We start from the raw sequence: 24,181 nt of genomic DNA, 5'->3' as shown, positions 1-24,181 counted from the left end.
AATCCAATCGAGCATCTGTGGGACGTGCTGAACAAACAAGTCCAATCCATGAAAGCCCCACCGCGCAACTTACAGGACTTTAAGGATCTGCTCCTAACATCTTGGTGCCAGATACCACAGCTCACCTTCAGGGGTATAGAGAAGTCCATGCCTTGACGGGTCAGGGCTGTTTTGGCAGCAAAAGGGGGACCAACACATTATCAGGTCATAATGTTATGCCTGGTCGTTGTATATATATATATATATATGATATATGATTCGAAACATATCATACTGAACTCACGATATGATATTATAGCAATAGGACATATGGTAAAAGGTTAACAAACAATTGACTATTAATTAAAATGCTTAATTTGGGATTACATTGGGGGTTGAAATGAATAGTTTTGGACTGGTGCTGGTTACCCAATGCAAAGGACAATGGTGACACCAGAATAAAAATATTCATGATTCTGACTCTGTCACTGACTATATTTAAAATAATATAGGGCACTTTTTATTTTTTACTAGTAACAAAACATTTGGCATTATCAGGACCCACAAATATTCCCCCATTGCATTATTATACATTATATATAGTAGTTTAATATACTGACACTAAAACTCTGTAAACTTGATTTTTTTCTCACACAGTAATTTTCATTTTGGGTGAACTATACACAATACAGATTGGCACTATCCAAGATACATATTGTTGCATTTTTGTATTGTGATATATTATAACATGATATATTGTTACACCCCTAATCATATATATACAAACCTGAATATACTGTAAATGAAGTAAATTATGTGAACACCAACTTATTTATATGTGTATCCTATATATTCCAATAAAAGTCTTTGTAATTTTACAATGCATAGCCTTTTCCTGTTAGTGAAAGCACATTAAGCCATTTACTGCCGAAATAACTTTTCTGATTGGCTGTGATTTCCATTTTCACATTTGACGTTGATAGAAAAATGGCTTGTTGCTGCTATCTTAGTACACGGTGAAACAGTTCCAAGAATGTCATTGTGTCTCATATAGCGCTAACACTCTCTAAATTGCACTTCGGTCATTTGTGTAATTAGGTTGCTTTCTCACTCAGGCTCATAAAAGCCAAGAGAAGGAAAAAATCTACCATCATTAGACATCACCTAGCACCCCGTATGCAAATGTAATCTTGAAAAACAGAGTATTTATATTTCTATGTAGAGCTTTTGTTCATCTCAGCGGGTGTTTTAGAGGAGCTCTGTTTAGAAAGGTAGAAACACATCAAAAGGTGTTTAGTGCACTATTACAGAGCCTCTAACTGGTTTTACTTTACATATCAAACTCTACTTTCCGTGTTCAATTTCAAGTCTCTGAATCTACCGTGTTCAGCCTTGTCATGATCAAAAACGGCTTGTTTTGTTGTGTGAGTAAACAGTGTTGCACTAACCGGTCTGCTAAGGCGCAGAGTTGTTTGCTTCTCCTCAGACATCAGGTCATTTATCCATTGCATGATAGATGCGAGTCAGCTCTGAACCCTGATTTGCCGCGTTGCAGAATCCACCCATGTAGCTGAGGAATAACATCCTCCATCTCGCGCTGTCTGCACGCCAGACTGTTTGGCCTGCGGGCGATGTATTAAATGGTATATTGATAATTGAAATCTTTTCGGCTGACTCCGTTTTGCTGACGGAGCTTTTTGGAAGCAGATGGCCTCCATTACTCAAGGGTGTAGGTTGCTGTGCGGGGACACGGATCCAGCCTGTTCCCCAGCTCCGATACTCACTCAAACATGGACGCTAAGAGGAAAGAGGAACAAACAAGTAAAATGTCCAGTCAAGTGTTCAAGAAAAGAAAAGATAAGCTCTCATGTATTTCAGTACACTGCGAACGAGTCGTGCAGGTTCCCTGCTTTACAACATCAGGAAAATCAGACCCTTCCTGTCAGAGTATGTGGGGCAGCTTCTTGTCCAAGCTCTTGTCATTTCAAGACTGGATTACTGCAATTCTCTACTGGCAGGCCTTCCAGCATGTGCCGCTGCAGATGATCTAGAATGCGGCAGCACATCTGGTCGTCAATGAGCCAATGAAAACCCATATCACACCCCTCCTGATCTCACTCCACTGGCCCCGTTGTGGCCAGAATCCAATTTAAGGTTGTGACATTGGCTTCCAGAACTGACACTAGAACTGCACTTTCCTACATCAATTCACTCCTACAAGTGTACACTCCCTCCCTCAAGCAAAGGTCACTGAATGAGCAACACCTTCTTGTTCCTTCACAAATGAAAGTCACTCTCCAAAACTTTCACTCTCTGTGTTTCTCTGTGGTGGAATGAGTGCTAACGCTGGAGGACTTTAGCGCTCCCACCTCCCACGCTAGAAACCACGGTTTGAATCCCGCTCGGAGCGGGTCAAGTAGGATCGATTACAAATGCATATACATGTTTTTCCTTGAAAGCCACCACAACTTTCCCAAAATGTCTATAGCTGATATTGGATTTAAGTTTGTGTGCACTTTATTTCATGTTAGAACGTATGGAAATCCAAGTCCGCTAGTTGCCAGTTTGGTTTATTTGGGTAATTAAAAGTGGTTTTCCAAAATCACCAGTGAACTTGAACAGGTGTTCTGGGGTCAGGTTTAGTGTAGTTATTGTTAATTATAACTAAAACTATTTAAATTAACTTGTATTGCAATTAAGCTAAAACTGAATAAAGTATAAATATTAGGTTTAAAACATTTTGCCTTCAAAACTAAATGAAAATGGGTTTAGGTTTAAAAACTAAAATTACTAAAAACTAAAACTGAAATAAAAATCAATTAAATAATAAAAATTAAAGAACATGTAATCTAAAATTAAAATAAAAACGTACAATATAAAAACATCTACTACAATAGAACATAAACAATACTAAAATAACACTGATCCAGTTTATGTGAACTGCAGAAACATATTCACAAAATATGATTAATAAATGAAGAGTTCAGATGCAAAAGCCTCTAAAAGCCACTTCGGTCAAAAATGAGATAACAATACTGAGTGAATGCTCTCCGCATATAGTATACGTTCATAAATTACTTTCACTTCAAACCCACTAAATCCCAGCCTCAGCCCATTCAGAAGTACTGGTACTTAGGTAGAAACCTATACATAAAAGCCTGACAAAAATTATTATTTTAAATAAAAACGTCAGACGGACGCTTTTGCATCTGTGGTCTTCAAATATGTAATCTCATCTAATTCACATTCACAAACTTAATATATTTATGAAACATTACTCACAAATGTGTTTATTCAGATTAAAAAAATATTATTCACAAATTCAAAACACAATTTATCATGTTTTTTTTATTTTTTAACCTGCACTTTCAAATATTCAACAATTAATTCATACATTAAAAATATTAAAAACAATTTGCATAGTGAATAATATATATTTTTTTATGGAAATTGTGAATTGTGAAATTTGTATGTATATATTTTTTTATTTAAATTGTTTTAAATTAATTGTAGGTTTTAAATCATGTTTCACAAAAAATAGCATAAACAGTGCTTTAAAAAGTGAAACAGCTGCCACTATACTCATAGTGATACTCACCATGTTGACAAATGTATCGGACCTAAAAGTACAAGGTGAAAAGAGTACAATAAAGTTGTGGTTCAGACCAAACTGCCTCAGATTCCACTCTAACTCAGGTTCACCCAAAATAAACAATTTAAAAGGCCCTGCACTTTAAAATAACTGTTACTTGTCTTTTCTTTGATTTACAGAATATCTCCTTTAGCATTTCACTGGATGCAGTAAAACAGCGATAAAGAAAATGTCACGCAAACTGCTTCTGAAGGACAAACATCAACCACCTATTTACCTAACCCGAATGTCCTCAATGCATCCGCCATACACAAACCCAGCGGCCATTTCACCTCTGCCCTGAATCACAATGCTGAGCGAACAGATCAGAAGAAAATAGGACAAGTGTGACTATCACACGACTCAAATCTGGAACTGAACACAAGCCTGCAGCAACATCTGGCCCAAATTACCTCCTCCAAACAAATTTGCCGTTCCCATTGTTTGAAGCACTGGTATGATGAGCAGTAATGAAGCATTCTTATAGTTATATTGAGCACTCGCCATCATGTCACACTCACTCAAAGGCAGGAAAGGAAGTCACATCACACAACGCTTGGTCAGCTTTCCTGCCTGGTTTCTTAGTGACATCCACTTTAAAGTCTCTTCTCCAGGAAGACATAAACACGCCGTATGTGCCGCTTCATAATTGCAGTGCACACCTGGGTGAATCAAACATTCATTTCCAAGCCGCTTGAACAGAAATCAATGTTTACGCCCCACCCCGGGCCGCTGATAATGGCCGACTAGAGAGATGCATGCGATTAACATCTCTCAAGTGCAGAACCACTTTGAAAGGCTAAACTGAGGCAAAGTAGCCAACGCTTATTGAAAATGCTAGGTCAGGTATGATGGAGTGGTTAGGATTCAGTAATTATCTGTTTTCGTTGGAAAGGCTGAAGCGGCGTGCCTTTGCTAGATGGCTAACTAAAGTCAAGTGACTTTGCTAGCATGCATAATAAACAGCTCATCTCAAGGAAATTAAAGGGACACGCAAAAATGAAAATGTGACTTCCTTTCTTATTTGTAACAAACCATTGTAACATGTATAAACCCACTGAAGAAAATTTTAATTTAAAAATGATTTGTATAAGCAACTTTCACAATAAATGTTTGTAAGCAGCTTACGTACTGCATTAAGAATACCGCCTTACAGCCCCAGTGAGCAAGATAAAGGGGACTATAGTGAGAAAAACTCACTAGAAAGATACAAAGCAAACATATACTACAATTCTGGACCGTATGTATATGGCAAGAAAGGAGAGAAACATTTAGAAATGAAACCGTTAGAATGTTTGGTAGACTTTATCCATATTTGCTTTGTCTTTTTACTCTCTGAAATTTTCTGGGGACCCCTTAGAGCCTTCTGGACGACCCCTGGGGGTCCCCGGACCCCAGTGTGAAAACCCCTGGTCCAGTAAATATCATATTTATGGTGAACTATCTCTTTAAGATGGCTTTCTCACAACGTGCAAACATTTGAATAATCATACATCTGCATTTCCTGCATTTCCTGCCATCAAGGGCGTAGGAATGATCTGAAAAGTGGGTGGGAACATTATCGCGTTGGTCATGAATATTAATAAGGGACATGACATTTAATAGAACAGCTTCTTCTTGGTTTCTAAAGGCGTTTCTAAAAATATTTAATTGCACTCCCACCAAGCAAAATGTTATGATTGTTTACCAAAAAGTAGGGGAAACATTCTGTATTTGTACGTTCCGGGAGTGTGGAAAATAGTCCCCTTTCCTACAGTCATTTAAAACAAAGTTTTCGGTTCCTAATTCACGCTACAGTTATCATTTGTGGGATCACATCACTTTAACTTCTGAAAGCGTGAGTAAACATTGGGATAGCAATGTTATTAGCCCATTTATTTTAGCAAGGGGGCACAATTCCAATTCCTGTCATCTACCCTTGAGATATCATGGCGCCCGGTTGTTTATGAGCCCACCCAATCTCCAGCAAAGTGGCAATGTGAGAGATTCGTGCAGATGGCAATGAACTGTGTGCTTTGCCGCGATGAGAAGAGAGAAGGATGCAATCTCTGGAATGATGGCTGACTACGGCGTTGCCCAATATGCTTCACTTCGGTTAAATTTACAGCCTCTGTGTCTTCCACGTACGGCTTGGGAAGAGAGGCTGTCCACAATTTCTCTCCTCACTGCTCAATTTTTCCCCTCCCTCCCTCTTCCCCGCACTGAGACGTCCTTGGGAGCAAGCGTACTTTTATATTTCTCCAGAGATGTTTTTAAATATACCGCTGTCATTGTTGTTCTGCCAATAATACAATTTTTACCTGTTCATCTATCATCGGTGACATTGCAAGTGGAGGATCTGCATTTTGTTGTAAAAGCAGACAGGTCTGCCGACGCAGAGCATGTCAGGATTTACCAAGATGAATCAAAGGCTTTTCGACTCTTAAGTGCTCTACTGGGGAGTCAAATGGGGTGTCTGTGCAAGGGCAGGACCCCTGGACACTTATATTTGTCTACAAGAGGAAACCTAAAATAGGCAGAAACAAGTTTAAAAGTTTTAGCATTGGGACTGGCTATTGTCAACTTTCACAGGATATGATACACTTTACAATAACATGTCTGAACAGCCTGAAACTGCAGCAAATGTGAGAATTAGTCATTAAATAATTACATACAAGGACCTTATGTTGCATCCCAATGTGCATACTATCTGTCCTAAATAGTATTTGAATTTAGAATTAGTGTGTCCCAAATTGTAGTATGTTGAAATGAGTAGCCTATTCCAAAGATACCCAGATGGTCTACTTTTTCCGGTTGGAATCCGAAGTCGCCCTTTGTAACCTCAAATATGACATTATTTGAAGGGACAGCCATTTGTAGTGGTGTCTGAAACCATAGTGGGCATTATCGAGTGCACTCATTCAATCCCACGTTGCACTGCAACAACAAGTGTACAGCCGAATTACACTCAGCGGCTGTCTGAATTCACTCACTCGTTTTCATTCACTCCTTCAAGTGGACTAACATAGGGATTCGTGATTGAGGGTTTAGGGGGCGATTTCGGATTCAGCCCAGATCTATGCACACAGGCATAATATAATGACTAATATTGCCCACAACCCATTGGCGTTTAACAAGGATTTGATTAGAACTACAAACACGAGTGTTAAAAACTACAAGCATGGCGGATGTGTGAGACCTACAGTTAAGTAGAGAGGTTTAGATAAAGGGGTTTGAGGTATTAATAATCAGTATCTAACCCGACGAAGATATATTTATTCATTGTCATCCTCATTATACTTAATCTGGAACAGCATCGTGAACTTTTATAAAGATACGTTTGAATCTTTAAATGGATCATTATGCAAACGCACGAGGAGAGTTCTCAGCATGCTACTACATTTCTCACTGAAACAGTAGGAAATTTAGTTCAATTGCATGTGGAGGATTTTCACTGTGACAAGATGATAGACAGGGCAGTTTAAACAGTGAAAGGATGCACAGAGCAGTCTGTTAAAGACGCAATAATGGATTAGTCAAAAGTATGTACTTTTTCTTTACACAAACAACATACTTTTAGGGCAAAGTATAAGAAGACGAATTGGGACACAGCATTAGTGAGAAAAAGAATCACAATATGATTAGCCTATTGAAAAAAATAATAATACGGGTGCCAAAATATATATATAAGCTCCTGTACAAGTGTCATTCACCCTATTTATAAGTTAAAACCAAAAAAGCAACACAAATATATAGATTATATAAATACATAAAGTAAAATATGAAAATTAACATTTAATAAATTAGTCCTTTTTATTTCATTAATATAAATGTATCAATTAATTATTTTAATGTTATATAAATGCGTACGAACAAAGCAAAAACAACATTCTTGTAAGGTGTATGTTCTCTCTAATCTTTTGGGAAATAAAGACGACCTCCTGCTAACGTCCAGCATCCCAATGCTCACCTAAATTGGTTTATACGGTGACACATTTTAGAGGGACAATGCTAAGCCCATTTACCATCATAGTTTCATGGCAAAATGAACAGAAGAGGCAATTACTTGCATTGTGAAAATGACTTGCACTGGTTAATCACAGAGTATTAGCAGGCCTCATTTATCAAAACAGAGGACACGCTCCAGTGTGCTGTTCCAGTGCAGATATGTGTGTCACTGAAACACTGCAGTAACCGTCAGTCCCCTGGGACGACATCTCACGGGAGGGCACATGTACGGAGCAGTACGCTTTCTCTGCCCAATGAGCAATGTCGACCTTTCATGAAATGCACAATAAAACTTCTAAATGGCATTTAAGGCTGTTGAACCCAGAATGAATGGCCGGAAATCTTTCCCACAGACACATTTTGTCCTTTAACACTTAACAATGTTTTGTAAGGAGATTAAGAAAGTGGCCCCTGGAGGGCACCGGTTAGAGTGAATCATGGACAAGAGAAGCCTTTTCAGAGAGCCCCACTTTCAAAGTCATCACATCTATGTTTCATAAACCTGTGTTACATGACAGCACCGCTGCATTTGTCCTGCTCGATTGTTCACCGCAGTCAATGGAGAACGCCTACGAGCTCTTTTGATGAAAGCCGTGCACTGAACTGAGAAACTCAAGGCTAAACGCACATTTTAGTTCAAAGGGACACGCCGTTCAATTAGGATCTTGGCAGAATACTCAAGAAAACCATTTCATTTTTCATTTGAGGTTTTCATGGTTCCTTGGTTGTTGTTCTTTCATTATTAATGCACTCTATATGCAGCCTGATTTATATTGCATATGTATTACAACAATTATTATTTTTATCCTGAAGGACATAAAAGGAAAACAATGATGGGTAATCTACCAATATTATCCACATATTAGTATTTAACCTTACATAAAATTAGGTGGTCAAACAAGTCTAGTTATAAGAAGAAAAAGTTCTATATAGAACATATAGAAAAGGGTTCCATCAGGCACTTAATACAGCCTTTTTCAGACTATGTTTTCAGAAAGACCTTGCATAATAGTGTTAATTGTGTCACCTATTTTTTATTTAGTCTTAGTCTTAATCTTGTGCCAAATGTCCTTGTTAGTTTTAGTCATATTTAGTCATCGACATATCTTTTTTTGTTAGTCAAGTTTTAGTCGACTAAAAGTCTCGTCATTTTAGTCTAGTTTTAGTCAAAGGAAAACTCAATATATTTTGTGCCAAAATAAGTTATATGAAATATATATAACCTGCATAATGTGTGTGCCACAGCACCATAGCTAACTGGTTGATTTACAGCGTAGATGTCAAAAATCAGCATTAGCTTATGAGACAATGGGCACAAATATTGATTTCGATCTTGATTCAGTATGAATTCATATGTGTATAGCCTACTGTACATATAAGGAAAAATACGTTTGCCTTTTAGCACTATTTTAAACTTTTTTGAGGTTATATTATATTTGCTTGCATTCTTTACTACTCAGCACTATTATTAACATTACAAAATTTCACAAATAAGTAAGCAGTTATGATCTGCAATACTTTTTTAAGCAACTAGACTACATGTATATTTATTAAAGAGCCATACAGGCACCAGTAATGGCATTACAAATTATTTTTTTTATTTTCCCAGCCACAAAATTACTCTAATTTGCCTCTTTGCATTGGAATTCTCTATTTTAACCTTAATAAATAGACTAATTGTAATATAAATAATAAAAATATTAGAAGAAAAATGTTTTAAGTGGTCATTAATGAACCAAGTGTTGCACAAATAGTATTTAGTACCAAAAGATCTCCTCAAAATATTCAATAAATATTATTGAACTAAAATAGGCTATTTATTTTAAAAATAGTTAAGGTGTATGGTCACATTTGACCATTAATGAGTGTGACTTAATTAGTAAGGAATACCTGATTGCTAAATACAAGAAAAACATTAACATTAATGTTAACAATGTTGCATCTCTACCACTCTCCATAATAAAATGATACTGTAAATGTGGTTGACGTAATAATCAATGCACACTATGCTGTAGGCTCCTGTTCACCAAAAATTGCTGCAAACACCTGTATAGTGAAGCTGTTGTGTAATTTACGCGGCTTAAGCCATTCAAATGTATTGACACAGCACTAGAAGTATTGAGCGCTCCGGGAACCACGTGACCGCGCGCGCCGCCGCAAGATGACAGGCTTTGCTTTCGTCAACAATAATGCCTGTTAATTTAGTCTTAGTCAGCGTTTTTGGACATTGGTGCAGTCTCGTCATCGTCTCGTCTTCGTCATGGAAAAAAAGGTCGTTGACGAACATATTTAGTCTCGTCTCGTCTGACGAAATTTACACTATTAAATAATTAACCACCGCCAGTCCCCTTACAATGAAATCGCCAAACGCTAGTCCCTCTCTGCTCTCCGACGTTTTTGTCCTGTGTCGGCCCCCTAGCTTCTCTATGTGCTTCGAAAGGAAGGGGAGAACGTTGGTTGATTGCAATTCACAACCTCACCGGTAGATGCCACTAAAATTCACACACTGCACCTTTAAAGAACCAAAAAAGAACCTGTTTGTGCGGTTCATTTGATTAAGTGTGCACGCCATCCAAACCCTGGTACGCACCAAACAAGCGGACCGAGTTCCCTGAAAAGATGGGTCCCGCTTCCAAATGAACTCTGGTGGGGTTTGACTGAAATATGAACGCAACACGGACCAAAGGCATCTTAAAGAACCAAAAACAGGATGTGATGTCACAAGATGCGACCCAGAAGCATCTGTTTTTTCTTGTCACATAGGAGCTACGTTTCCCATTACAGTTTGGTAAATGCGTCAGAAACGCCGTCTCCTTGCAGCAGATCTTCATTTGTGTGCAACAGAGGAATTTGTGCCATTGATTTGACTCCATTACACATTCTATAAACTCTTCACGAGTTCTTAGCTGGTCAAAATACCATCATATGTACGCACACAATGAGCGCATTTAGCCAATAACACAGCATTGTTTTGGATGTTTGTTAAGTTACGTCGCAAAATAAATTTTTTATTGTATCTTTAGCTTCGGTCTTAAAAATGACAGTGTGAACGCTATAAGCGAACCAGGACTAAATGTATTATTTTCTTCTTTTTTTTTGGTCCGGACCGAAATAACCAAGAGAACCGAACTACAATCATCAACACACCCTAAGACATTTCTCCTTATATAGAACCTTTTTGGCATAAAGCCCTATATAGGGCTCTACAACCCCAATTTAACCTTTTTTTTTCTAAGAGTGTACCCTTTATTTTTTATATTTATCTTACATTATGGTTCATGTTGTTCTTGTAAGTTTAAAGGAACTTGTCTGGTTTAGAGTTTGCAAAGAAAAAGCAACGGAAGTATGATTTGAGGTACGGTATATGTCCATAAAGCACAAATAGTGCGTAATATGGTATATACTGTATATATCTCTAACCCTAAAAATGAGCAATAGTAACAATGAGGCTTGCCTTGACAATAACCATTTATAAAATGTATTTATTTCATAACAGACACTGTTTATGACTTGAAAATGAAAACATATGATAATGTCAATGCAAATTATAGAAGGGCCTGAACATCCTGGGATTAAATGTCCTGCTCAAGGGCACAACAGTGACAGAGTAGGATTGTGTTCATAGAAAAGTCACAGACTACTGAACACTGAACTTGCTTTGTTCATGTCATTACAGTATGACCAATAACGTTGCCAAAAAAAAAATTCTTGAAAACAAGCATTTGGCCAATTGGAAAACCACTACTAACCACCCAGAACATCACATAGCAACATGGGGAAAACACCCTGGCAACCACTCACAACACCCTAGCAGCGAATTTTGCACGACACAAAATTTCCCCATAAACCCTCAATCACTATTTCTTAAATTAGTCAACTAATACGGTTCACTTGAAGGAGTGAATGAAAAGGAGTGAGTGAATTCGGACAGCCGAGTGCAATTCAGCTGTACACTCGCTATTGCGGTGCATTATGGGATTGAATGAGTGCACTTGATAACGCCCACTAAGGTTTCGGACACCTCTACAATGCCCTATTTGAGGGTATAGGGGCCGTTTTCGGATTCAGCCCTGCACTTCGGATAGTTACCATAATCACTGCCTCCATAACAATCACTTCTTTATACATTAACCAGTATTTCAAGACTGTTTAATTAATATATTTGCATATAAAAATGCATCTTTGTCATGCTTATAATTCACAGTAGCTTCAGTGCATTAATAGCTTCATCATCATCTTATATAACTACATTTTGAATACATTCCAATTAAGGCATGTATGAAATGCATTTAGTCACATAACATTTTTGTTGCCTTCATTTCTTGATTAATTACTGTATCTTCATTGGTTATTTTGTAAACGCTCTTTTATGATGATGTTCTGACTAAATTCCCTCTTGTAGACAACTGAGAAAAATCATGTTTTAATGTAAAGTAACACATTATGTTTTAATTCCCTGAACAATGTAAATCTCGACAAACACCACAGCTTTCCGTCCCACATGCAGAGAAAAGAGACAACTGTCACTTCCTTCACAATCTGAATAATGCATTTAGTGTGGAGTGTGTGGAGTGTGTGTGGACCACCCCCCTCCCCCCGTTCCTTATTCTAGTGTTGTGATCTCTCTTTCTCGAGCACATCACTCAAAGTCAATCAATCATAAAGAGTGGTACTGCAGCATATGAAGAAGAATATTATAAAATGTTTCTTGTCACTTAAAGCAGTCAAGTATTAAAACACTGCTTTTGCATTATATACAGTTTGGACATCTGTGACTGTTGTGTTACCAGTTGGAAATGTAATCGCAACAGTCGGATTGCATACGTCCAGAATCGCTCATATTTTGAATGAGTAATTACTTCATGACCTCTAAAAAAGTATGTTCTATATAGAATACAGTGTGAATGTCTGGACGCACTACATTCGCCATTTTGTCATTATCATGTGATCTACCAGCGTCAGTTGTGTCACTTCTCAGCCGTTCACAAATAGTACAATGTCCATCATATGCACATTTCAAAATCTCACCGGAAGTAGTAGGTCATCCGGGTACTGTTTGCCAACTCTGTACTATGAATTAACCCTCTGGTGCTCTTCGTTTAGGGGTTGCATTTGTTGTCTTCACGGTCATAAGTGACCGGACACCTAAAAATGAAACTTCCTCCATCCCAGTAAAACCAATGCAATTTATTTTTCTTCAATAATATTTTTTCTTTTTAATTTTGTATTTTGAGATGATTTGATGTTATTTTTTAATATGTATGCAATAAGTATGGTCTATTTTTGCCATTGAAAAGTATATAAAAAAATTTTTTGTAATTGTTTTTTTTTTGTTGTAATCATTGCAGTATTTCAGGTTAAAATAGAGACTAGGCCTTCAAAATAATTTTTTTTGAAGGCAGATTAGCGCGCTCTTTTTATTTTTGATGGATTTGCATATATATTTAAAAAATCTCAAAGACTATTTATTATAAAGTTTTAGATATTTTTTTTTGTTAGAAATATAGATTTTTCTTTGAATTTGTGTTTTTGAAGATTTCCCATTCATTTCCTATAGTGTAATTTCCGTGTAAAAGTATTTTTTTACGACCACTTAGCATGCTCGAATCATGCCCTCAATTTTTTTGTGTGTTTACATACCTAATGCTAGAAAAGTCACAAAGTAACATATCATTCTGATGAAGCTGTGATTTTTAAAAATTCCAAATATGGTTCATAGGTGTGTGTGTGTATAAGTGTGCGTATGTGTATATGTGTGTGAGTGGATGTGTCAATATCACACTCTTGATGCTTTAGAGTGTCACCCCTTTACTGCTGTGTACTTTTTTTTCAGCATTGTGGCCGATTTGTAGATTGTACAAACAAATATTCTGAGAATTTTTGTGTTTTTGCCGATTTCCCATTCATTTCCTATGGTCAGTCATTTATGACCGAAGAGCACAAGTGGGAGTAATTTTTTACGACCACTTAGCATGCTCGAATCATGGCCTACATTTTTTATTGTGTTAACATACCTAATGCTAGAAAAGTCACCAAGTTTCATATTTTTCAGATGAAGCTGTGATTTTAAAAAATTAATTGTGTGTGTGTATAAGTGTGCGTGTGTGTGTGAGTGGATGTGTCAATATCACACTCTTGATGTTTTAGAGTGTCACCCCTTTACTGCTGTGTACTTTTTTCAGCATTGTGGCCGATTTGTAGATTGTACAAACAAACAGAATTCTGAGAATTTTTGTGTTTTTGCCGATTTCCCATTAATTTCCTATATGGTCGGTCATTTATGACCGAAGACAATGAACGCTACTTTTTTTTTTACGACCAATTAGCATGCTCGAATCATGACCCCAATTTTTAGTGTGTTTACATACCTAATGCAAGAAAAGTCACCAAGTTTCATGTCATTCCGATGAAGCTGTGATTTTTAACATTTCAAAACAGAAAATTTTCCGGTCAGAAATGACCGAAGAGCACCAGAGGGTTAAACTACATTTTTCACCTACTATATAGTATTGAAGTATGCCCTTCATCATCGCTGACATCATTTCCTGTTCACCAGCAGTTACCATAGACACGAGAGACAAAAATACAGTTTCTGTGTCTTCACTGTGAGTCAGAGGTATGCGTCTGGGGTAAACGGTTCTAATGGAAAAGCATCTTTGCAACTTATTGGGAATATTCTGTGCTTGCAAGAACAGTGTGATACTGATACCCTGAGCCCACATCCTTTTCTAAAAGCCCTCCTGAGTGTACTAGACTAAATTAAGTTAGCTAGGCTACAGATTAAAACAATGCAATAACATTTAACTGTGATAACAGTTGACTCTCGCAACAAAGAAGACGAGGCAAACACAAACATGATATGCAATTGACTGTAAACGATGAATAAAACATACGGAGTAAGAAAAACTTTAGGTAACAGAAGATGGAAGGGAAGTAATTTTCTCCGATTAGCATGATGGAAACCACACACTGTCAGATTAATGCAGCAGCAAAAACTGTAATGTTATTACTTGGCAGTGAGTTCCATGCCACAAATCCCAATCAAATACACACCCAAAGTAGCAGCTGCACAATGACTTGCCTTTATATTCTGGTGGGAAAATGTACCAGCAGATTTATAAAGAGAAGAAACATTGCATTAGCAGGGTATTGAATTATGGCACATAATATAGCTGAATGGCTTTCAATTCAGTGAGGTGACAGAACAGGAACGACGCACCACTAGGTCGGACTCGTTTTCATTTTTCATTACACAAACAGAATCTACTTTCCCAGGTTCAATAGTTGTGCACATCACACTAGCACGGATGAAGGACAATAAAGTTGTGCCTTAGAGTCAGTGTTGTTTTGGTATCATTGAGGTACTATTATAGTTTTCATACACTATGTAACTTTCGACCCTCTAGCAGTTAAAAAAAAAAGCGTAATGCGCTTTGCGGATGAATATAGTTTTGGTTGTGCAGCGCTACAACAAATGACCATTCACAACAGATAATGCTTTACAATGAGCTCTGTTAGAGAGCTACATATGAAAATGTATCTGTTTAATAAGATACCTTAATCACCTGTTGAGTAATAAAAACACCATCTCCGCATCCCTTTTACAACATTTCAAACCCTCAGCTCTCGCCATCTCTGAAAAGCCAAGCCAATGTTGATTCTTGTTTTATTACGAGCTCTGTTGCGGTCTCCTTTTGCAAACATAAGCTCCTCTGTCCTGTTCCTGGGAAGTTTGAGATTTATAGCGTGCTCCATGTCAACTTTTTCACGCTCATTGGGACAACTATCCTATCCCACTCCCACAACGTACACGCATCAAAGTAGCCGAAGCATCTTTTCTCTATTTACAGATATGACGAGACATGCACAAGCTATTAACGTATGCATGCAATTTGCCCGTAAATACCATCCCGAAAATATAAACACGTATAATAGGTTTTCCATAGTGAATTAAGGTATTGGAAGGACTGATAATGAATTGACCTATGGTCATGAGCTTTGGGCCATGACCGAAAGGACAAGATCCCGGATACAGGCGGCCGAAATGAGTTTTCTCCGCAGGGTGGCTGGGCGCTCCCTTAGGGATAGGGTGAGAAGCTCAGTCACTCGGGAGGAACTCGGAGTAGAGCCGCTGCTCCTCCACATCGAGAGGGGTCAGCTGAGGTGGCTCGGGCATCTGTTCCGGATGCCTCCTGAGCGCCTTCCCGGGAAGGTGTTTCGGGCATGTCCAACCGGGAGGAGGCCCCGGGGAAGACCTAGGACACGCTGGAGGGACTATGTCTTCCGGCTGGCCTGGGAACGCCCCGGTGTCCCCCCGGAAGAGCTGGAGGAAGTGTCTAGGGAGAGGGAAGTCTGGGCATCTCTGCTTAGACTGCTGCCCCCGCGACCCGGCCCTGGATAAAGCGGAAGAAGATGGATGGATGGATGGATGATAATGAATTGAGTCATTATTTAAAATTGGATTAATTTTGAAAAAAAAAAGTTTCCCTTTCGAAAGGGAACTCGCGCTGCGTCAGTTTGACGCTACGGGGAACGCCTCCAGCGTGACTGGTGCCTGAAATCACAATCAAAAAACGTCAATCCTATTGACCGGCGACAGCCTATGATGTCATCAAGGTGCGACCAGGAAGTATATAAGGGCACCTTGCCAACATGACAGTATCTCTTCGTCTTCAGGGACTGTTTTGCCTGTCTTCACGTGAAACGTCTACAAAGAGGATAGCAATGAAGTGTGCTGAGAAGCAACGCCACTTCTGCAGGCGTGTTTTGAATGTGTACCAGGTAGCTTTCGCTTTGGATACACACACACTTTGCTTTTACTGTCTGGGAGAAGAGCATGCATGAGAGGTTCGCGAACCTCTTGTGGAAAGTTTTGCGAGCGTTTTCCTCTGGAACGCTCTGCTCTCGTCTGGACCTCTTCTCGAGGGGAGAGGTTTCAGCATCTGGGAACGACCCTGCTCGAGCTGAGGCTGAGCGGCGTCTAAACATAAGCATGTGGTTCCTAGATGGATCTGGCTCGTTGCTTGGAGACAGACGTGGTTCTCGAGGACGATCAAGATTGCGAGAGGCGGACTTCGGAGGAGGAAAAATAGGATTTATGTGTCTCCTCCTCGTCTGCTGCTCTTCCACAAGAGCAGAGGATGGGTGAGTCAGTTTAAGATGCTGAAGTTTCTCAAACCATCCTGTCCCATGTACGGGGAGTTGCTGGAGGTCATGGAATGCGCGGCGGGTAGACTGCAGCTGCCTTGGCGGCGCATAGGAGAGAGGCTGAGCGTCCAAACAGTTCGGACGATCGGTTTCTCTCCGCCCATGACCTCCCAACTCCTGGGAGTCTTCCATTCCTTCCAGATCTCCGTCTGCAGATCTCGAGGGGATGGAAGAAACCATACTCGGCCCGCATTTGTCGACATCATCTAGCGAAGTTTCGCTGATGTAGGGGGACTGCCTAGGCTGAGTATGTGTCGGTGCCGCCCGTGGACGAGATGTTATTTTTATCTCGCCTCTGGGCGGCCGGCATGACTGAGAGCTCCCACCCTCCCGGTCTCTGATTGACACGGCGTACATGTCAATGGGTCACGCTGCAGCGGCTTCGCACACCACAGCGGTGTTGCGGGCTTACTAGGCGGACCTGTTGAGGGACCTCGATCAGGGGGAGGGACCCCCTGAGGCGGTAGTCGAGTCGCGCCGGACCGCGGTTTTTCTCTCTCCGGGCCACCGTACAGTATAGCGCCGATGGCGGCGACGGTGGCCACGGAGAGACATCTGTGGTTTAACCGTTTGGGCATCGGGGAGAAAAATAAGTCCTTTCTCCTTGATGCCCCGGTTTCGCCATCTGAACTTTTCGGCACCTCCGTGGAGGTGGTGATGGGAAAGTTCGGAGAGGTGGAGGCGCGCTCGGCGGCATTCAGAACATGCATCCCGCTGAGGTCCGGGACCACGCACAGGCAGTCGGGTGTCCCTGGCCCGTCCCAGTCTGAGGGCTGGAGACGGGAATAGCGAGCCAGCGTCGCCTCTCGAGCGCCCCCCGCGGAGGACTGGGGTGCAGGGGAGGCGGGACACCCGCAACAGGAAGAGGAAGGAAGCCGGGGCTGGTAACTGGAACCAGCGCAGGCAGCGGACTCCACCCCCCGAGGAGCACAGAGATGAACGCTGCCTTTTTTCCCTTCCTCTGGTTTTCCCCCGGGCGCTTTACATCAGGCCGGTGGACCTTTGATGAGCAGAAAATGTGAGACTCTGCCGGCCCGCCTGGCTTGTTTTTGTTGAAGAGCGCCCCCCTCAGGGTGGCGGGCGGATACTAGCCCTATGGCTGGCTTGAAGCACCGCGAGGAGCGATTGGTGAGCCCCCCTCTATGAGGGCGAAACATTTTCAAAACTATGTTTTTCAGAACTCTTATACCTTCGCTCGCCTGAGAGGTTTTTTTTGGGAAAATTTGGATCGCCGCTGGATCTTCGCAGGGCCTGCAGCTCCCCGTGAGTAAGCTAAGAACGATCTTCTTTGCAACATTTATGTGGTTGTGTGTGAATACCTCGCTTTCTGCTAGTAGAGTTTGCTGCCTCTCCGTGCTATGTTTTCCCCACTATGTGGGTAACTGAATCGCGCTCTCGCCTGAGGGCTTGTAGCGTAGGGGGCGAGCTGTGTTTTTCCTAGCATAAAGTGAGAAGTAGCTGAAGACCGGGTACGCGCTAATGCACGAGCTGTAGTGAGATCTGCGCCCAGCTCTGCGGGGCTTTGGGAAAAGGGTTTTTGGGGCCTCATTGTGTAATATTAGAGGTGATAATATTTCTTTCCCGGGCCCTGAGTAGATCTAGTGCGGACTTATGTCGCACCACTTGGCTTAGGCTTTGTCAAGGATGGGGGCGTTCCCTTTTAATGAAGATGTTCGCCCCTGGCCTGTCTTTTTATTTAAGAACATGGCGTTGTTTATGCATCCTTGTTTCGGCCTCCTCTGTTACAGAGTCGTCCGGCCAAGGCCCGCCCCCTTCTCTGCGTTCTGGGGTCACAAGTAATGCAGACGAGGTGGTGCAGGAGACAGCGACTTCGCCAGTGGTCGTGGGGTGGAACTAAGCGTCTTTGCGCCAGTGGCGATTAGACTTTATCCGCTGTTTCCGCCTTTCGGAGCTTGGTGGCCGCCATCTGCTGGCGGCCCCCGGCCTTTTCCTGGAGGATGGTACAGCCGGTGGATTTCACATTTCTGTGATATTGTTCCCTTGCTTTATGTCTCTGCTCCACCTCCTTTAGGGCCCGGGTCGAGCTGAACATCGGATAATCCTTCTGTCAATACGGTTTGGTCGGATGCTCCCCTGAGGCCCGAGCATTGCCAATGGCTGACGCCCTCGCAATCAAGGTTGGCCGCTGCATGGAAAGTAAGACAGCCGCCCCGATGCAGGTGACGTAAGTTGTACTCCCCTCGCTTTAGAGGGTCTTTGTTTAAGCACTTCCGCTGAGTACACTGCTGTTGGCAATGTGATTAGGTCCATGTTTGTAGGCACTGCCCAAGAGACTGCGCGGTCCTGGGGGCCCTAGGACACGGCGAAGCAGGTTGTCCCTAGCTGCCTCTGGGATGGAGCCAGCCCCAGGTGCGGGCATAGGAGCCAGCTGGCTTTGAGTGGCCAGCTTGGACGGTCTGGGCAGTAGGACTTCAGGACAGGTAGTAGGCGCTAACCGGCCTCCTTGCAGGAAAGTCCCGACACCGTGGCCCACGAGTGGGCCTCTGAGGCTTTTCTCCACTGGTGTCGACGTCAGCAGTGACCCGTCATTTGGCCCTGGGGATGAGTCCCCAGGTGTTAACTGGATTTCCAGGCCTTCGTCAGCAGCAGACAGCTGCCGTCAGCCCAGGTAGCAGCAGACAGCTGCCGTCAGCCCAGGTAGCAGCAGCCAGCCTTCTTAAAGTCTCGGCAGGATCCTTGGAATCTGCAGACCCCCTATTCGGGGGATAGGTCCTGCCAGGCCTCCCTGAGGGGTAGGCTCCCGGTCTGGGTTACCTTCGCTCAGGAGCTAGGCCCTGTTCGGCCTCCCTGAGAGCCTGCTGTGGTCAGCAGGCACTACCTGGTCTCCCCCGAGGGGGCACCATAGGCATTAAGTCCCTCGACGGCTGGTACGAGCTGCTAAATAGGTGGTAGGCCCTACCGGGCCTCCCTATGGGCCTGCTGTGGGGAAAGCAGGCTCACTCGACATCCTCTGCGGATGGCGTTCCTGGGCCCCAGTCACTGGATGGCTAGCATGAGTGCTAGTGGGTAGTAGGCCTCATCCGGCCTCCCTGGGTGACCTCCCTGGAGGCAAACTCCCGGTGCCCAACCACTGTGGCGGTGAGCATGAAGTGCTATGAGTAGCACCTTCTGCTATCAGGTGGTAGGCACGGATGGCCTCCCTGACGACGAGCTCACGGTTCCCGGTCGCTGTGGCAATGAGCGTGAAGTGCTACGAGTAGCACGTTCTGCTTTCAGTTGGTAGGCACGGTCGCCTCCCTGAGGGCGAGCTCCCGGTTCCCAGTCGCTGTGGTAATGAGTGTGAAGGGCTACGAGTAGCACGTTCTGCTTTCAGTTGGTAGGCACGGTCGCCTCCCTGGAAGCGAGCTCCCGATCCTCAGGCGCTGAGAAAGCGGGTGAGACGGTTAGCGAAGCGCTACGGACGGCATGTTCTGCTACTAGGTAGAGGCATTGCGCCTCCCTGGAATCGTTCCCTGGTCCCCAGTTTCGGTAACGGAGCATAGCATGGGCTGCGATCAGGCAAAGCTGCACGGGCTTCCCTGAGGGGATTCGCTTGGAGTAGTAGGCCCACGTGGCCTCCTCTAAGGGCACGCTCTGGTCTCATGGTTTTCTGGAGGGTTCCAGTCACTGAGCAGAGGCCGGCTCCCCGGCCGCTGTGGTGAGCATGAAGTGCCGTGAGCGGCACGTTCTGCTGTCAGAGGGTAGGCATGGTACCTCCCTGAGAGCGAGCTCCCGGTCCCCAGCCGCTGTGGTGAGCCTGAAGTGCTATGAGTAGCACGTTCAGCTAGGCTGTGAGTGCCCGATGTCGTGCAGTTGGTAGGCCTGCTTGGCCTCCCTGATGAAGCGAGTCCCTGGTCTTCCCAGCTACCTCGAGGGTTAGCACGAATGCGATCAGGTATCAGGCCCGTTTGGCCTTCCTGAGGACGAGCGCTGCTGTTGGATGCGCAAGTGGTCTATCAGGTTACCTGGTGGAGGCCTCTCTCGGCCTCCCTGGGGGACGAGTTCCCCAGGTGGGAACACATAACTGGCTTTACGCTGACAGCTAGTGGCCACCCGCTATCAGGCGCCGGTCTCTGGCCGTTTGCGAGACCTGGAGGCGGTGTTCTTACCCTAGCATGACGAGGTGTCACTGCGGCTATGCGGTCCCGACAGGACGGGACCTTCATAGTGTGCCTACGGCATGGTTACCTACCGGGCAGGCTTATGAGCTCCTCTCAAACGAGGGTCTGTTATGAGCTTACGGCCGCTTGGCGCTGATCTGTTGGTGGTAGGTCCCGAGGGGCCCTCCCGATACGTTCAGCCTGTAAGGCCTTTGGCCTCCTGAGCACGTTTTAAAGTAAGTGCTTGGTAGATCCGAGGATCGAGCGGCTTGACTCCCCTCGCTAGCAAGGGTTTGAAAGCACTTCGCTGAGCGCTGCTCTCTGGGATAACCCGTCTCTGAGGTCCGGCTAGTCGGTGACGCTGCCTTTTCTTGCAGCACCCTAGCGGGATGTCTCTTCGGAGGCGAGTACCAGAGGCTCTGTACTGTACAGACAGGGTTGACCGTATTACGTGTCCCATACTAGACTGGGTCACCTGGTCAGGTCTCCCTGGTGGCATTCGGTGATAATCTCCCGAATAGTGACTGGCATAGGGTTCCCTCGTAGTTCCCTTGCCACGCTCCCTTAAAGGAACCCCTTCTAAGTCGAATGGGTTGGTTACAGGCCTTTGAGCAGGACCTGGGGAGGAACTCATGTGTGTGTGAAGGTTTCCTTCTCAGGTGAGAAGCTTGGGCTTTGACCAAAGGGAGCGCTGTCACTGACAGCCTAACGTGACCAGAAGGGGAGTGGTTCAGGCATTTCAGCAGAATTTGCTTGTCTTGACAGTTGTCACTGCCAGTAGGCATGCACTCCCGTCGGCATGGCGGCGTGGGTATATCGTTCCCCGTAGCGTCAAACTGACGCAGCGCGAGTTCCCTTTCGAAAGGGAACGTCTCAGGTTACGAATGTAACCATTGTTCCCTGAGAACAGGGCACGAGACGCTGCGTCGCTTTGCCATGCCGCAGGGCCCGCCTGCCGAAACAGTCCCTTCAGACGATGAGATACTGTCATGTTGGCAAGGTGCCCTTATATACTTCCTGGTCGCACCTTGATGACATCATAGGCTGTCGCCGGTCAATAGGATTGACGTTTTTTGATTGTGATTTCAGGCACCAGTCACGCTGGAGGCGTTCCCCGTAGCGTCAAACTGACGCAGCGTCTCGTTCCCTGTTCTCAGGGAACAATGGTTACATTCGTAACCTGAGACGATTCCTTTAATATTTTGAATCAGATTTACTGTTATATTTCACTTTTAGTACAAGTAACAAACAACATTTTTGTATGGTTTATTTGCATCTTTTGTTTATATAACTATAATAACCCTGCTTAGAGTTTAGTTGCACAGGAAAAAAATGAGTGCATGGAAGAAATGAAATCATTTGCGTACTTTACCATTGCAATATCCCCATAAGGAAAGCGAATGCCCCTGTTTCCTACCATCAAACTCATGTAACCAATTCCATCAAGGTGAGGGGCGGAGCTTTTCTCCACTGACTTTCTATGATGTTCAAAGCATTTCTAATGATGTTGAATTTTAGAAGGCAGCTGTCTGACTCTGAGATGGCAAACGAGAACATGGTTTGTGTAACATTAGCAACTCATTATTAGCTGTTTGATAACATACTCAAGCCAAAGGCTAATCATATCAGTTACGGTAATGTGTCTGAAGTTGGAGAGAGAGATACATAAAACGCATTACCATCCTGATACATCGATTTGTAGATGAGCCTGTATAATTCACTCTTCCTCTTCTTCTTCTGAATCAGTTTCTGGTTCAAACATATATGGCTGAATTAAACCAATATTTCCACTTGCAATTGTGTAGCGTTTACTGCAGTTGAGTGAGTGCATCAGGTAGTTCGAGCCGTTGTGATTGAGTGGAGGCAGGGACTAATTTGTTTTTATTATATTACTTGTATTATGTTTTTTCATCTGATTAATTATTTCAGGGTTTGGCAGTATCTCCAAAAACACTTCAGTCGAGGAGCCCATTAAAAACACACACAACAACATCAACATTACTCGCACATTGTCCGCATCCTTATTGACATTCCGTCATGTAAATGCTTTATAAACTGCCCACTCAGTCAACAATTAGCCTTTGCTGAATCCCCAGCGCCTCAGAACGCAGAAAGACTACAATCCTAGTCAAAGACTGACCTTGGCGCAGACACAGGATCTATGAGCAATACTAATGTAAAGACGCACACAGAAATGAATGAGCCAAACAAACCTATAGTGTCTTATTCCCAGGCATGGAAAATAAACCTTTGAACACAACGTTCACAGAATATATTTACCCTTTTTAAAGCATTTGAATAATAAATATTACTCCCAGCTTTGCAAAGATGTCAGATGCTTCAGTATGTGATTATAAAGTGGTTTTAAAACAGGGTGAATGAGAACACAATCTCAATGATTGGCGTGTGATGGACAGAGTTAGAATGGGGAGGCGGATCCTGCGGCATACATAGCGATTATGACAGTTTCGCACGGCGGTGTGTTGATGAAACATTACTCACTGATTTTTAGTAAAGTGCTTGTTATTTTGTAAATCTGTGGTAATGGCCAGATAGGAAAATTTGCCTCTGGTAATCACACACGATAGATATAAAAAATTCAATCAAAAAGAAGGACTGACATTGGGAAGAATGAAATTAATATCAGACTTCAATGTTTCACAATGAAATAGATTAGGTAATTTATACTTTTTGGGAAAATATGTGAATCCCAAGGAACACACACCAATCAAAAATGTGGGATCTTTTATTATTTTACTTTTTTAAGCATCACAACTGTTTTCAACATAGATTATAATAACAAATGTTTCTTGAGCAGCAAATCAGCATATTAGAATGATTTCTGAAATTCAGCATTGCCATTACAGGAATAAATAATAATAATATATTAAAATAGAAAACAGTTATTTTAAATTGCAATAATATTTCACAATATCCATGTTTTATCAGCCATATCACCCTTTAGCCCAAGACTGGTTTCCCACTGAAGCTAAGCAGGGTTGAGCCTGGACAGTACCTGGATGGGAGACCTCCTGGGAAAACTAGGTTGCTGCTGGTAGAGGTGTAAATGAGGCCAGTAGGGGGTCTTCACCCTGCGGTCTATGTGGGTCCTTACGCCCTAGTAGAGATGGGGACACTATACTGTCAAAGAGCACCGTCCTTCGGATGAGACGTTAAACTGAGGTCTTGACTCTCTGTGGTCATAAAAAATCCCAGGATGTCCTTCGGAAAAAGAGTTGGGGTCCCTCGGCATTAGGGATGCAACAATACAGTTAGT

General features: G+C 42.7%; 1 protein-coding gene across 1 annotated transcript in view; it reads right to left on the bottom strand.

Moving 5' to 3' along the window:
- Window positions 1-24,181, bottom strand: part of LOC307126137 (uncharacterized protein) — a 42,884-nt gene that overhangs the window by 7,044 nt on the left and 11,659 nt on the right. The window contains exon 2 of the mRNA XM_079816531.1: window positions 1,428-1,776. The gene's annotated coding sequence lies outside the window, so the exon portion shown is untranslated. The remainder of the gene's footprint in view (window positions 1-1,427; window positions 1,777-24,181) is intronic.

The sequence above is a fragment of the Gobio gobio genome (assembly GCF_949357685.1).
Source record: "Gobio gobio genome assembly, chromosome: 5".
In the NCBI taxonomy this organism is placed as follows: domain Eukaryota; kingdom Metazoa; phylum Chordata; class Actinopteri; order Cypriniformes; family Gobionidae; genus Gobio; species Gobio gobio.
This window is presented reverse-complemented; position numbering and strand designations above follow the sequence as displayed.